At 33.7% G+C, this 17,783-nt stretch overlaps 1 non-coding gene across 1 annotated transcript; it reads right to left on the minus strand.

The window, feature by feature from the left end:
* Positions 1–16,664: 16,664 nt before the first annotated feature.
* Trnav-aac lies at positions 16,665–16,737 on the minus strand. Its single transcript has one exon. It is a non-coding gene; the product is annotated as a tRNA-Val (tRNA).
* Positions 16,738–17,783: the final 1,046 nt, after the last annotated feature.

Below are 17,783 nucleotides of genomic sequence, written 5' to 3' on the forward strand. Positions count from 1 at the left end.
AAGCTTTAGATCGTCATAAAAATCATTGTATGATTTTCATCAACATTCGCACAATACCATTATGACGTTGCATTTTATATACTATATAAATTGTATGTATCAATTATGTAGTAATTAGTATTACATCCGGTACTTTGTCCCTTTAATTATGAAGTAAACTTATTATCCACGCCCTATTGTTAATTTTAAAATCACTTAACATCAAAACAATATGCATAAAAAGATTTTTTCATTTTCGTTTGTATCATTGTTAACTGCCAAGGGACGTACATAAAGAAACTTAAAAAACTAGCCATCCTTCATGGTTAAAAATACGTTTTGTTTAGAAATTTGTACACATTAGAAAAAAATTACGATTTGTATATAAATAAAAATTGAACTGAATTTTGAATTGTAAATATGTACAATATTTTGTATAAATAAAATTATTATTTTTATCAAAAAAAAATAAAAAATAAAAAATAAAATTCAATCACCAAAATGTGCTTATGTATATTATTTGTTTCGATTTTGAGCAACTAGTAAAACAGATCCTTTGATAATGTCGTCACGGAAAACATACGTGAAGACCTATTATTAGCTAACTGTTGTCTGTGTTGTCGGTTTTCCAAAATAAATAAGTAAATAAGGATTTTCTGGAGCAGCCTGAGTGGAAAAGTAACTCAACCTTATATAAGATCACAGCTAAATAACACTACTCTCTAGCAGTGTTGTGTGAATAAGGTGCCCAGAGCTCCGGCAGGAGCAGAGGAGATTGGATTTAGGGTTGGCAACGCGCTTGGGATGCTCTTGCTTTTGCAGTCATCTATAAGCTATGGTAGTCGCTTATCATCAGGTCAGCCGTACGCTTGTTTCCCGAACAAATTGTGTAAAAAAAAAAAATATGACGACCTAGAGCCTATAAAATAACTTATTAAGGACAACTGCAAAGCTCTCTCACGATAATTTCCAAAGATACTTAATCAATTTGTTTCTCGCAAATCACAGGTTTATAATTAATAATAATTAATAAATTGTCATAACAACATAATTGTCGAACTTCACTTCGACTTTCACTGAACAACACAAATAATTCATATATTCGTAGATGGTTACTTTCTTAGACTATTGTATTTAAATTTTTATTTGTATACTAGAACTAGTTAGCAATCCAAACTCGATTCGACTGATGACTTTTTTTTAATACTTTATTGAAATATTCAAATGAGATAAGATGAGATAAGGAAACGTTGTGGTCTGAAAGAAGATGTAGTGACAAAAATTGAGAAAGGTATGCTTAGATGGTTTGGCCATGTCGAGAGAACGAATGAAGAACGATTGACGAAAAAAGTGTATAAGGCGAGTGTGAATGGAAGGGTTGGAAGGGGTAGACCTAGGCGGACGTTCCGAGACCAAATAAGGGACGTCTTGAAAAAAGGCCAGGTCAAGAGTACCCTAAACCGAAGAGCATGTATGAAGGGAATAATGAAAGCGGACGAAGCGAAAGAAGTAAGTAAGGATCGTAAGTGGAAGAAGTGGTCTCTGCCTATCCCTATGGGAAAGAGGCGTGATTATATCTATGTATATATGTAAATATTTATTCACAAAAAAAATTTACTGTAAAATTTTATTTTGAGGTAGGGCAAGGTGGCAATATCTTTCTTAAAATTTGGAGTAGTCCGAGTTGGGAAGTAGCTCGACCTTACAGAAAATCACAGGTAAATAATACTGCTTTCAAGTAGTGTTGTGTTCCTGTGGTGAGTAAGGTGAGAGCTCTTAATACGATCTCAAGATTCTGAGGAGTCACGTTGTAAAGTCTTATAACCAGGTGGTTAGAATTTTTGTGCTTGTGTGTTACAACATGTTTCGGGATTCCCCGACACAAGGTCTTACTCGTAGAATCTTGATGATAGCTGTGTATGTAAAGTTATATGTTTAGTGTTATGTTTATTGAAGTTATACTTCTTTGGCGCGATAGGGAAAAATTATGAGAGTAAATTTTTACGATGCGCGTGCAAACCGTCACGGAAAAAACCGACACCTTGAAGTTAGCAATGTGAAGTTAGCTAGCGAAGTACGTATAACTTCTTATGTGCGTACATAAGAACACACACACACACACTTTTTTTAATTGTATAGTATCATATTGCATGAATATATTTATTTATATAATTACAATTACAAAAGTTATTATTGTTCAACACCAAATGAAAAAAATATTCTCGTTTTCTAAACTAAGAAATGTTAAGTCATATTTAAAAAAAATAAAAGTCGTAAAAGAATACATTAAAAATATTAAATGTAGATTACAAGCATTTTCATTTACATTTAGGTAGAGTGAGGAACATGGTGATTGAATTCCTCATCAACCAATGAAAAGGGAGGATCCTCTGACCAGACGGGTGTTGTGTCTGGCGGGCTAACGCCCCAACGGTTGTTGTCGGGATCTTGTATATACTTATTCACTTTGAAAACTCTGATAGCGCGATGTAGCATACGTCAGTTTTCTCTAATTACGTAGTTTGTAGTCGTTCGTATTTCGCGCGATAGATGTCGCTACATCACTCCCCTCCGAGACCGGAGGTCGATAGCAGGTTAAGTCGTCCATTCATCTTGTGATGCTTGCCGGGCCAGTGGAATGTTCCAGTGAGTCGGAACCAGATGCCGCATAGTTCACGGTGAGTCGGAACTGTCTGCGGTGATGCTGCATATGCTCCAGTGAGTCGGAGTGGTGCAGTGCTGCGTAGTGGCTGGCTGCTGCGTCGACCAGGAGAGAAGTGCGTCTCTGCTTGCTGACCGGCCGAAGTGCAGTGTGCTGTGCCAAAGTCGCTGAGAAGGCTGTGGGTGATGACCAGGAATGCGCGTCCGCTGCATGCTGGTGGTCAGGATACCCGTAGTAGCCGTAGATGCTGGCTGGCTGAAGTCGTAGATATTGGATGCTACTCGCTGCTCGAAAGCTTGAGGAAGTGATGATGACGATGAAGGTTGCGCTGATGTTCATGCTCGGGGTCACCAGTTTGGGGAGGTGTGAAGAATCGCGTCGGCCATCGAAAAGGGAGGATCCTCCGACCAGACGGAAGTTGTGTCTGGCGGGCTACTGCGCCCCCAGCGGTTGTTGTCGGGATCTTGTATATACTTATTCACTTTGAAAACTCTGATAGCGCGATGTAGCATACGTCAGTTTTCTCTAATTACGTAGTTTGTAGTCGTTCGTATTTCGCGCGTTAGATGTCGCTACATACACATGCAGAAATACATTTAATTAATATGTACGTGTCTTGCTTATTATATATTACCCACATTTTTATCCGACTCAATTCGACTGTATTTTTTTTTTACTTCAGAACTTTTGGCTGGGTGGACCGATGTCGACATTTTTTTTTAATCGAAATGTGGTGTGTGTCATTTGGTCCCACTTAAATTTATTTGAGATCTAACAACAACTATTCGAGTTATATCTAATAATGCGTTTTTACTTGACTATTTTATTTTCAACTTTTTACTGGGTGTACCGATTTTGATGATTTTTAATTTAATTTAATTAACATGTGTAAATCTTTGTTTACAGTTTGGGCGTCTTTATAAAGCTGTTGGTCCCATGCCCGATCGTAGACCTGATAATGTTCGTTACTTATCGTAAGGAATAACTAGGCTAATCCGCTGTGGAGCAGCGTGATAAATTAGGTTTCGACCAGATACTTGGAGAAACAGGTCTATGCCCAGCAGTGGGATGTTAGAGGCTGAATTAAACAATCTTTTAAAGACTAAATATTTGCCCAAAAAAGCATTTTAATCCTAATTTTTATTTTTTTTTAAGTAATCATAACTTAAGATCACGGATGTTTGATAAAAATACAAGTTATTTGAATTAATAATTGTATTTCCTCGCAAACGAAAAAAAAAACCAACTTCAATTAAATCGACAAGTAATACAACAGGTACACGAAAAAATAGTCAAAAAAATACGCGCTATCAGAGATCACTCAAAAAGTAGTCATCAGATCTCGACCAAATTTAAATGGGACCACATAATAAGTATCAGCTTTCGATTAAAGCTCTATACTTGATAGCGCATGCATTAAAAATTAAGTAAGTATCAAAGTGTCGTAATGGGGCATTATTAGCGATCATAGCGACATCTGGCTCTTAAATTTCCTACCGCAATTGTGTAACGTTTATCGATTTTTGTCATAATGACACCGTAGTGACACTTTTACGACACCATTGTACTATATATGTATTTCCTTATTAAATAATTTATTGAACATATTATAGAATGACAAAATTTTGCAAGACTTATCATCGACGGTATACAGCATTATAGGCTTATCAGCTATAGGCTTTATAAAATGTTGGTACGTTTTTCCTCAAAATAACGCGAATGAAACCGTTGGGCCCAGCTAGTGTATTATAAAATTTAACAACTGCCTACAACTAACAACCTAAATGAACGAATGAAATACTTACCTCACTCTACTAGAATACTAAGATTGTCAGAATTTTTGCCATTGTCACTAATCAATGAAATTAGTCGTATACCTGCTACGGGTAACGATCGCTATCAGGTGCTTATGATAACAACCAGGACTGACACCATAACTCTCCGAGGCACGATGTGGTGACACATAAGGATAGACACCAAGGCCAGAAACAAATATTTGCATAAATACAAACATCCATCCCAAGCGCGCCTACACGCACCACTAGACCAGAGCGGTCGTCGATATAATATTAATATATTTATATTAATAACTGCGTTATAATAAAACCTTTTATTTCCAAGAATCATAAAATAGTAACAGTGTAAATGTGTTTAGTGATATCCATTGAGCTCTGTCCTGTGCAACTCTGGTCTACAGATAGCCGTTATTCTGATATCGTCCACCCATCTTGTTTTCTGTCATCCGCGCTCACATTTCCGTCTCTTTGATACTCCATTTTCCTTTTCACATCATGTGACCTGTCTACCTCCATTTCTGCTTATCTATTTTGCTCAGGAGGTAATAACGATTTTACATCTGAGATCAGAGTACTGATATGTACATCTCAGAATTACTGCATTAAAATACATAAAATAAAATTTAAATGAAAACTTTTATTCTTATTCACATTAATGGGTACTGAAATAAATAGGAAACAACTAATATGCTTTTCACTTTACATTTAACGTGTAATCAATTCTAAAAATACACTTTAATTTCATATCATTACATAGTATAAAACAAAGTCGCTTCTCGCTGTCTATATGCTTAGATCTTAAAAACTACGCAACGGATTTTGATGCGGTTTTCTTTAGTAAATAGAGGATAGGAGATATTCTAAAGGAAGGTTTATATGTATAATACATGCATAATATAGTAGAGGAAAACTGATAGTTATTTCACCGTGCAAAGCTGGGGCGGGTCACTAGTTTTCTATAAATTATATTTAAATTGGCCATTTTACGCATGAAACATGTGCAACATGAAAGATTCTATATACATTTGTCAAGTTTATATCTACATACGTATGGTGTAGATGTTGCCTGCGATTACATTCGAACACAGAAATTTTCATTTAAATAAATAATATTAGTATAGATAAATGTCACCGTTAAAATTTGTCACTTTGATTGACTTTTATTAACGTAGTATGGTTTTATGGATGGTAGAGCGCGAAAAATTTTACGACTAACCGGAAGTTTCAATAATCATTCTTACTTGGATTTTATTTTATTCTTCATCTTCTTCTTCAGGGTTAATGGCTTTCAATAGTCAATTTGGTTTTCTGCTTTAGTGTAAACGACATTCTTATGCATCTTATGTCAAATGCTATCAATAGCAAGCAAAATAAGCAATATTTAAAGTAGTTGTAATTAGTTATATAGACTAAATATAAAGAAATGTCAAAAAAATGTCACGTGACGTATTGAATGACATTTTTCTTATAGTATATATTAATACGCTAAGGTTCATTCAAAAATTTCATGTTTTTGATTTACATGCGACAATGTCGCCAAAGTCGAGATATTATTCAACGACGATTAGGTACGAAGATGAAGATTACGAATTTTGGACCGTCACAGCATCATTTCCTGCGATTGAAGAATTTACACGACTCAAAGAGTGTACCGAGGAGGAACTTCAACACCAGCCAGGACCATCAAAACGGAGAAAAACGTGTGACAATAATGACTACGTGTAATTATTATTTTTGCTGCATAAAAATTTTTTTATTAATAAATTTCATGTTTTTGATTTATAATTTGGCTGGTTTATTCATATATTTCGTATAGCAATAATTCCCTTAAAAATATTTCCCTTAAGCAAATAATTCATTCATATTTACGTTGTGGATACAACCGTGCGAGCGGCTAAATCGACACCGGGCACAGTCTTACTCACTTTGCGGTGCGCTAGAGGTCGTAATTTTTCTCGAAAACGAAAAATTAAAAAACGAATTTGTAGGTCTGAACAGGCTCTACAAGTTTTATTTCAAACATTTTTCGATATTTTTCACGAGAAAAAAGGAAATAGCGAAAAACAATTTTTTCTCCCAAAATTTGTGGCTTTTTTTAACGATATCTCGATAACGATGATCGATACGTGAAAAATGTATAGGATCTTAATTGTAGATCGTAAAAAGAGCAACAAAAAAGTATTACATAAAAATTTTCGTATCTCAACGGGGAACCGAGTTATGATAAAAAAACTGAGTTTAACCCTTTTTTCAAGATGGCGGAAAACCCACAAGGTTATTTTGGTCGACAATTTGAACTTAAGCTTTTCTAGTCATCCCCCACGTAATATCCAAAATTTGGCTTACTCGGTTCATTTGCATTTCTAACCCGATTTTTCCGACGTAATGACTGGACTATAAATATAAATTTTAAAATATGCACAAAAAATGCGTTTATTTACGACATCACATTAGTAAACTCTAAAACTATCAGTGTTCCTCTACTATATTATGCGTGTATTTTACATACAAAGATTTTTTTGAAACCACTCTATTTACTAAAGAAAACCGCATCAAAATCCGTTACGTAGTTTTAAAGATCTACGCATACAGACAGCGGGAAGCGACTTTTTTATACTATGTAATGATATATTTATATACATCTAAGAAATATAAATAATGATAGTAATGACGCAGTGATTTCGAATAGTGACAGGTTAAATTCGAGATTGATGCTACGCGCCATTACTTGTTTATTATTTGTTACGCAAGAGGTTATATGCCGAAGCCCTTAACACAGATATTTTGATATGATTACTTAAACACTGATATCTAAATATAATACTTTTTGCCCAAGGTCTGATAAATCATTACGACCCTGAAGGTTTTAATAAATCATCATCGTCAAATTAATATTATATTTTAATGAGGCACAACGATCAAAAGTTTTTCAATATACTTTTGTTATTTGTAAAATAGTTCTAAATTTAGGTAAGGTTCCACACAAGTGCACAATCCGCCTCAAGTTAATCTTTATCACTGAACCTCATTAAGATCTTGAGCAAATACTCACCACAGTAGGAACACAATACTACTTGAAAGACTTAGTACTATTTGACTTTGATCTTCTGTAAGGATGAGGTACTTCTCAGATGAGCACTCCTGGTTATGAGCATGATAATCCCTGCTATATCCCACCTAAATAATAGTGCTAAGGCTGCTGAGCTGTTCTATAAATTTGCTTTTAAAGAATATTTATCACAGTAACCTATGTGTTCCTTTAAATAAAGAGGGCTTAAGGGGCTACACTACCTCAGCTCGAGTTCAGATTTCACCCGTACTAAAAACACATGAGAATTGAGAGCGCTTGGTTGTTCATCACGCGAATTATATGTATTTTCTCCCCACAAACTTTACCAATAGTTATTTTTAAAAAAAGGCAACATATAACATTTTGTTCATACTTATTTCAATTACCATGCTTAATCTCAAGTCCATAACTTCTATATTTACTGAGATATTAAGGTTTTAATACAAAAATAGAGGTAACTTTGCGATTTTTTTGTATCGAGAAAATTTTATGGAATCGTGTTTTTGAAACATATGAAAGATAATTTATGTCCTGAATTTTACCATACATAAATTTCAAATTTAAATATTCAGTAGTTTGGAAGATATGGACATCCTGCCGAGTGGAAAATAAGTAATTTGAGGTAGCATACACTCTTAACATAAAACTTTCATTGTAAATCTTTTAAATGTGTTCATAGAGTGTATCTTTTACTGCCTCATAAAAGTTAATACTTTTTCTTATTAATTTACAAGTACCTTAATTTTTAAAACCATTATTTAAAACAATTTTTTGTAATGGTTCTAAACACAGAAAAGTGTTTACGACAGACCGACTGAGATTTTATGAGTGCTAATGAATTTATAAGGTTGTTAAAATTCACAAGTGTTGGTGAAGCTCCGACTTTATGGCGAAATAATATAACGACCGATACATTGTGAACTACAGTGGCTTTATGTCTATATCAGCAGTTCTTCACCGATGTTCTGCGGATCACTAGTGATCCCTGTAAACACCCAGAGTGGTCGCTGAAAGCGGGATGCAGAGTAAGTCTCAATAATCAATAATAAGTGCCACAATTACTTTCATGATCGCTTAAGCTTATTACAGTCCATTGCTGGACATAGGCGTACCCAAGTTCGCGCTAATATTCCCGGTACTCTGCAGTCCTCATCCAGCCCCACTAAGATTACTACTAATTAAAAATAACTAATTACTCCATATTTTTCCCTTATGAAACAAGGTGTCCGTGGCCGAGTATAAGTTTTGACAAATGGTTCCTCATCACAAAAAGGTTAAGAGCCACTAGTCTCTACCTATCTTATAGTGTAATTCCTTAATTGAAATAATACTGCTTTCAAGCAGTGTTGTGTTCCTGCGGTGAATAAGGTGACCAAGGCTCCTGGGGGAGATTAGAGGTAGGGTTGGCAACGCGATCACGATGCTTCTGGTGCTGCAAACGGTAATCGCTTACCATCAGGCGAGCCGCCGTGCGCCGACCTAATTGTATAAAAAAAATTTATTGCAAATGTTTTACCAGACTAAATGCTTTTAACCAGGGCTAATTTGGTTTACACTTATACAATATAGTTCCATGATGTATATATTATTTATTTTTATTATGCTCTGTTATTAAATGAATAAACTTTGAACGCTATCTCTAAGGTAATATAAATGTAGGTATTTAATTAACAATATAGGTACATATGTAATTGTATATACAGTGAAATTATCTAAGAGCTGTAATCGAGGCATTCTAAAAGATGTAAATTTTTCTCTCGATTAAATTCATTCACGGACGGACATATTTACATATTTAATTGCTTAGAGATACACGAGAGTAATTGTTAAGTTCGTTGCTGATTTTACTCAGAAAATTCTATATTTCGGTGCGTGGGCTGATGATAGTTCATTCGGATACACCTAGTTATTTATGAAGACCTTTCGATAGTTATATCTTAAACGGAGCCGGAAAACAGAGGGAGCTGTACAGACGCATGTCTACAGATTAAATATAAAGTTTAAAAGTGAAATAAAAAAATTACTCGTAATGAAGATAATAATTGACAATAGATATTTAGAACAGTTAAAAATATTTTGTAGTATGAACTCGAGTAATTCCCATTTTTTACAAAAGTGCAAGCAAACGTACGGTCCGACTAGATACCTCCTGCGTTACCGACTCTATCGCAGGAGGGAGCCCAGGAGCTCTGGCTACCTTACTCACCACAGTATTATTTGACTATGAACGCCACGAATTTTGAAAGTTCAATTAGATATTATAAATAATATCTAGTTATATTCATATACTAATTTAATGCTTTATTACTAAACTAGATGTGCCCGCAACTTCGTCCATGTGGAATTTAATAAAAAAGTTAGTGTTCAATTTCCAGAGTTATAAAATAAATAAATTTCCAATATAAAATTAGCCTCAGTTACTCCTTATTACATCATCTATCTGCCAGTGAAAGTCCATCATCCAGCCGTTTCAGAGATTAGCCGGAACAAACAGAGAGACAAACAAACAAAAATTGTAAAAATAAACTTATTGCATCAGCTGTCTGTGACAGTCTCGTCAAAATCGGTTCAGCCGTTTCAGAGATTAGCCGGAACAAACAGACAGGCAGACAAAAATTGAAAAAAGGTTACTTTGGTATATGTATCGTTATTACATCTATATGTATTTAGTAAAAAGCGGGTATTTTAATATTACAAACAGCCAATCGAATTTTATTTTTTTGTATAAATATTTACTTGTATAGATGTATAGATTGATTTATTGATTACTATCACAAGCTATATCGACAGACGTCGGTTGTCATTTATTACAAATGGTCAAACGCGTGCAATGTACTTATACTTAAATGTAATATGAATAATAATGATAATTAAACGACAATTAGTGGAAAATCATAGAGATATCTAAATAGTAGATAAGATTAGGTACTTCAAAATTATACCATCGACTAATCTTAGTAGATAAAAAAAATCTCTATAGCTATCATCGATTCGAAATTTGAATCAATACCTTATCATTTATGTCAACATCGTGACCGATTTTGTATGCAACTGTTATTTGGATCTTGGAAGCTAAGGTTGATTTTGCCATCTTTTTATTCAGGAAGTTATACAACCGCTTGGTAACGGACATTTCGTAATAATGAAAAGAATGTGCTGTGAAAGGATCAAAGATTTACTCTACTAGCATCTAGTTTTATACTACAATGTAGATAATTTTATAATATATTGTAATTTATTCTAATTTCTATAACAATTATTTGTACACTTCCTAACCGCTTTTCTATGCCCTGTCCTATACCCAAAGGTTGTCTGGAAGAAATCGCTCTTTTAGTGATAAAACCGCCTTTGTACATCTACCTCTAGTTGTACTACTTTTGTTTGTATCTTTATATAATATAGAATATAGATAATTAATAATAACAATAATATTATTATTATTATTAGATATATATTATTTGTATGAGATTTTCTAGAAGGAATTGAAGGCGATCTTAAGGCCACAGATAATTAATACAGTTCTGAAGTAGTGTGATGTTTCTATGATAAATATAGTGCAGGGTCTTGGGTAGGGTTGGCAACGCGCTTGTAATGCACGTGATATTGGAGGCATCAGTGGGATATGATAGCCTATAATTGCGTGGATGGTTTGTTTGTTGTTGAATAGTAAGCGGTAAAAATTATTTTTTATAGGTATGAAATAAACTAAAACTGAAAGCTTGAAATAATTCCATTGCTGCGCGAAGACTGCATTTTGGAGAAGGGTTTATATCACAATGCTTTGTTATATGTCGGCATATATTTCCTCACCATTAGTAACACTATCCGATTATCATGATGACAATCGGGACTGATGGCTTTACGTGTTCACTCAGGCTCGATTGGAAGACTCTCAACAACGATTCCAGGCTTAAAATAGGTCTCTGTATTAATGCAAATATTTATCGCCCACGAAAGGGTTTTGGTAACTTCTCGAACTACTATACCAGATTAAAATTATAACTATGTTCTTCTATAGTATTGTAACTATGTACCCCACATTAATTAAGTAAAAAAAATACCGGAATTAAAAACTGTGTAATGTGTAACGTGAGAACCTCCTACACATATTAGATAATATACGTATTATTGTTGTTAAACTAATATTTGATTTAGACGTTATATTCGCATTCAGCCTGTAACATTCCACTGCTGGGCATAGGCATCTTTCTCCATGTAGGAGAAGGATTGGAGCTTCATCCACAACACTGCTCCACTGCGGGTTGGCGAAGATGTACCCTACTAAGAATAACGATCGCTATCGGGTATTTATGATTACAACCGGGACCCATAGCATAACGTGTTCTCCGAGGCACAGTGGGGAGATCCACAAGGACAGACATCCAAACCGAAAAGAAATATTTGTACAAACACAAATATCCATCCCGAGCGGGAATCGAACCCACAAACCGTCGGTGTTTTAGACGACTACTCACACCACTACACCAGAGCGAATGTTAGACATTACATTACTGTCCCTTTATTAACTGGGGTTGTAATCTCAACTTTGCAACTCTACAAGACAATTTCTTAATTTCCATTCGGTATTCGTGTATTTTGCAAAATCAACTGTACCTTTTTAGTACCATTGAAAGTAAATGCCAAATAAATTAATGAACGTACCGATATTCTTGCCTCATCAACGTGATGTGATTTAATAGATTAAGAACTCCTGGATAACATAGCTTTAAACAAATTCTTTTCATTAAAAATAAAAGAAAATAATATATTATAATTTTTTTTACAGTTTTAACAACGCAAACGAATAAAACATTTTTCTTAAATAATCTTTATTGATGTCAAATCAAATCAAATTAGCTTTATTCAAATAGACTTCAAAAGCACTTTCGAACCGTCATTTTACAAATTAAAATTTCAAAAGTGGTTATTATTTTTAAATTTAAAGCTAAGAATATAATAATAATATATAAACTTTATTTTATTACAAATATTAAGTAACATCTTTCATGAAAAACATGAAAAATAATATAAAGTATAAAATCATGGTTATTATGCGGAGAATGTCCGCTAGCGAGCATATGACTGACATTACGAGGTCACTTTTAGTTCTTAAGTACCTACTAACATTAGTCATTAAGCTTTTATCTTTATCTTTTTATTTTTACTAACAATTATGGATCTTTTGTCATCCGACTGGTAAATATTTTTATTTTTATTTATTTACTAGCAACCCGCCCCGTCTTCACACGGGTGCAATGCTGATACTAAATATACTACAGAATGTCTTTATTTATAGTGTGAAGCTAGCTATAGTTATTAACATAATAACAACAACATTCAAATATTTGTCGTTAGATTACACGTTGTTACAGAATGCGTGGAAGAAATAAAGGTTCACTGCTCGTTCCCCGTAGATGATAGCGTGATATGTAGCCTATATGTTGACCCTGTCTGACGACTTCTTAATAATATTCGTGCCAAATTTGAAGTAAATCCATGCAGTATTTTTTGAGTTTAACCCGAACATACATACAGACAAACAGACAAACAGACAAAAATTCTAAAAACTATATTTTTGGCTTCGGTATCGATTGTAGATCACACCCTAAGTATTCTTTCAAAAAAATATTCAATGTACAGTTTTGAATTTCCTACCATTTTATTATAATATGTATAGATTATAAATTAATTCCTATACCTTGAAAAGGAAAGCATATTTCAATAAAAATGTACCCATATATAATAGTAACTTTGGTCTGTACAGGAGGTAGGTACTGATATAGAAGCTGGGTTTTTTTTTTAAAGAATGTTTTGAAAGTATATTTTCTGAAAGTAATTTAACACCTACTTCACATACAATCTGATAAATATTCGAAAACATTAAAAAACTTAATACATTAATAATAATAAAATAGTTACTGTTTACAAAATTATGTTAGTGAAATTTACTACCTGAGTAAATATGGTTATTTATGACAAATAAGGTTGTTTTATCTGTGCCTTAATTTGATATCTTTCATGGAGCATAGAGATATCTTTGTTCTGTTCGTTAAATTAGATGAGTTTATTAGAGTTATGATCTTTGAGATCTAATTTATAATCTGAAGTAGATTTCATCCTGACACAATATCTAGAAATGGTAGCTAGGAGTAAATTAAACGCGCAAAAATTATGTGATAATACTACTATTACCTACATTAGTAGGTAATGGTAATGTAAAAAAAAAAGTGTACTTATGTACGCACGTAAGAAGTTATACTTCATTGGCTAACTAACTTATTTTATTTTATTTATTTTTTATTTTATTTTTTAACTTTTTCTTCATTGTATGATAACTTCAGGGTATCAGTTATATTCGTGACGCTGTGCGCGCGCATCATAAAAACTTTCATCATTTTTCCCTAACGTGACAAAAGAAGTATAACTTCAAAAAAAGATACGTAATAACGTACCTAAGTAGCAAGCAACTAAGCAGAAATGGGTACAAGGTCAATACAAGTATGGGTATAATTCCAACGATAATCATCATCATCATCATGGGCCTTTACGTCTAATCCAGACGATTTAAACGGTGTCTGAAGAGCATTTTTTCTGATGGCTGTACAAGCCGATACGGAAAAAAATGCTCTTCAGACACCGTTTAAATCGTCTGGATCGATGTAACGAAACTCTACATTACATTGGTAAACAGAACTTTAACGTATAATACATAAAAATATAAAAAAAAAACATAAATTGTAATCTCATACAATAGTAGATCTTGTTGTGGGTTCAAGTAATTGTGAGCGACGGTTACGTTACGGTGAAAGCTACTGTGAATCTTCGACTGACCTTGTTAACCTTATTTCAAATTTAAATTGTCTAAACCTCTGCTTCCTTGCACATTTCACACGTTTTACATTGGAATTTTACTTATTTTACGTATGATGATATGATTAGTGCATGAATATTTTATAGAGATATATTTTTATAGAATCTACAATCCGAATCGATGGTAGCTTCACAGCCCTAGCACCCTAGCCACCCCCTCTCTTCCCGTGGGTGTCGTAAGAGGCGACTTAGGGATAATACAGTTCCACTACCACCTTGAAACTTAAAAAGCCGACCGATGGCGAGATAATCATCCAACTGCTGGCTTTGGAATACACAGGCCGAAGACGGGGAGTAGCGTCATCGGTGCGACAAAGCCAGCCCTGCGGTCACCAACCCGCCTGTCCAGCGTAGTGACTACGGGCAACACACATGAGTTCAGGTCATTATTGGCGCGAGCTTGTGGAAGCCTATCTCCAGTAGTTGACTGCGATAGGCTGAAGTGATGATGATGATACTGATATAACTAGTTAATGCAAAAATTTCAATCAACTCTGCTTTGGTATAAATAATAATAGGTACTTACCTACTTCAAAAAGTTTTTGCTCTGACTAAGGTAAATAGGTATACATGAATTATATAGATAAAAGAGTAAGACTGTGACTTTTAAAAAGATTATATCGTGTTTTATTTAACCTCCTGGGGTTCAAAGTGATAATACTAGGACAAAATCAGTTTGCAGTGAAGGCCCAAGTATGAAAACAGAGACTTGGAGTAATGGCCCACTGTGATAATACTAGAACAAAATATTTACCGACACCTGGTATGTTTAAATTACGCGCCATGTCATGCTTTCGCTGTCGGTTACTTTGTGGATATATTAGGCATTATGGCAGCACTCCATAAAGGGACCGGGAAGGGGTATCTTCGGTCTTCTGTCACCAAACGTCGTGGCAATGACGTGTGTAACGAGAAGAGGTTACTTTAACTTGTAAATATCTTTACAATCTTTATCTAATACTTACTGTATTTTTTATCGTTTTAGAGATAAAGAGTTAAATTATGCGTAACAATTGTTAGTTTACCGTAATGATGACATTTTCGACATGTGTTTTTGATGATAATTTTTTTGTACTAGTACTAGTACGCCGGGCGGGTATAATATAAATTGCTTTTTTTAATGGTGTTGCATCTCGTTCATAATAATAAGGTTTGGCATTCGTGTGATATAGAAAAAAAGAACGGGATAATTATTTTTGTACCTAATAGTTTAATTTGTAATAGTGTTAGGTCATCAGGCACATACATTTTCTTTTTTACAGCGCTAAAAGATTGTCAAGTATTATAGTTACAAATATTGTTAATAAAATTGAACGTTTTTTATACGCATTATCAAAAATTACTCCTAAAGTTGTAATCAGATCTCGATGAAATTTAAATGTGAAGACATGATAAACATCGGCTTTCGATTAAATTAAAAATCATTAAAATCGGTTCATCCTGTAAAAAGTTATGCGTCTTTTCGAGAGTTTCCCTCGATTTCTCTGGGAACCCATCATCAGATCCTGGTTTCCTTATCGTGGTACCAAACTAGGGATATCTCCTTTTCAACGAAACAAGAATTATCATAATCGGTTCACAAACGACGGAGTTATCCCCGAACATAAAATATATATATACGGTCGAATTGAGTAACCTCCTCCTTTTTTTGGTCAGTTAAAAAATAGACTAATTATGTTAAATAGCAGTATTGTTATTGTGCAATTTGTTTATTTTTTGTTTAGATTTCTATTCGCTGTGGGGTTTTTGATATTTTTTTTGCAAAAGAAGGCTAATAATGAAACATAAATGGTCTAAATAACATTGTTAAGTTAATTAAAATTTCATTTTTTTCTTTTTTAAATGTGATTATTGAGTTATTTTTGTGAAAGATCACTAATTATTGCAACTTTTATGCAGCTAAAGGTTTATTTTGTTGATCTGTACTAGTTTTAAGTGTTTAAACACTAAGTTTTCATAAGATTTCTAAGACTGTTCAGTTGGCTTTCAAGTTAATGTAACAACCCAATGTGATAAATAAAGAACAAAAGATTTTGGTATTTTTTCTTTTTGTCTGGCAAGCTTAAATCAATACTATAATAGCCCTAAAATATGACACCTGTAAATATTGGGATTAACCAGATACAAACAATTTTTGGTCTGGGCGTTCAGTACTTTATTAATTAGTTCTAATATTAGGACATTGGGTCATCCTCGGAAGTCCCCTCTATTAAACTGGGCCGCAGGAGGTTAAAAAAATGGTTAGATATTAGAAAAAAATGTATTCATTTAAAAATTACAAAAGTTATGTTTCCGCCCGGGATCGAACCGGGGGCCTTCTGCGTGTTAGGCAGATGTGATAACCGCTACACCACGGAAACGTTAACGTGAAGAGCGAATTAGTGCAATAGTAAATTATTATATTCTGTTATACTAATAATAGTTTATACTTATAATTAACTCTAACGAATACTAAGTACTTCAAGTAGCTTATTATCTTCTCAATATCTATCTTTATACAAAAAATTCATCAAAATCGGTTCTGCGATATAAAACTCAATTTGTTACTATGTTTGTTACTACCAAATGTGCATTAGAAATATACCTACTATCAATTTTTATTGTATTTATGTTTTGGCGATAATGACTTACTCATAAAAGATAAATATATGCTGTCGTGGACTTTTTTGTAGAACTAATTAAGATAAACATTTCTCTTGTATATTATATATGTTTAATCACTACAGTTTTTACAGCATACGCCAGAATAGCTCGCAAATGGCATATTTTTATCCGACTTACTTAACACTTATCGTTATATTTTGAATAAGTAATTCACACACTATCTTTAAAGATTACAGCCTGTGCTATTCTAATATTTGAGCTATATTATTGTAAATTTTATTTAAAATCCATTCGGTAGTTTTTGCGTGAAAGAGGAACAAACATCCATACATATTACATACAAACTTTTGCATTTATAATATTAGTAGAATAGTGAGTAGGTACAGTTATTTAAATACTAAAATTTTAATATGGGATTAATCACAAAGTACTGGCTACTAATAAATCTGGTTCTGGTCTGGTAATAAATATTGGCTTTTACTATTGGCAGTTAAATAATATCAATCTTCTCATAAGGTATCTATCTCCATAAAATAAGTCAACCGGAAATTTTATCGTTTTGGATCCCCCCGCTACTTTAAGTGACCCCCTAACAAACATTAGATCACAAAAGCCAGGGCCTCCACCATACATGATTTCGCAATGCAAAAATGGCATACAGATTATAATCTGTATGCCATTTGCGAGTTGGCGGATAAGGATTATTAAATTTTACTTTGTCTTAATATACTAGCTACTCTGGCGAGGTAGCTACGGATAAACCGTCCTGTCATTGTAGAATAAAGCCGTCCTTACGCGCTCA

The sequence above is a fragment of the Melitaea cinxia genome, chromosome 24, assembly GCF_905220565.1.
Source record: "Melitaea cinxia chromosome 24, ilMelCinx1.1, whole genome shotgun sequence".
Taxonomy (NCBI): Eukaryota; Metazoa; Arthropoda; class Insecta; order Lepidoptera; family Nymphalidae; genus Melitaea; species Melitaea cinxia.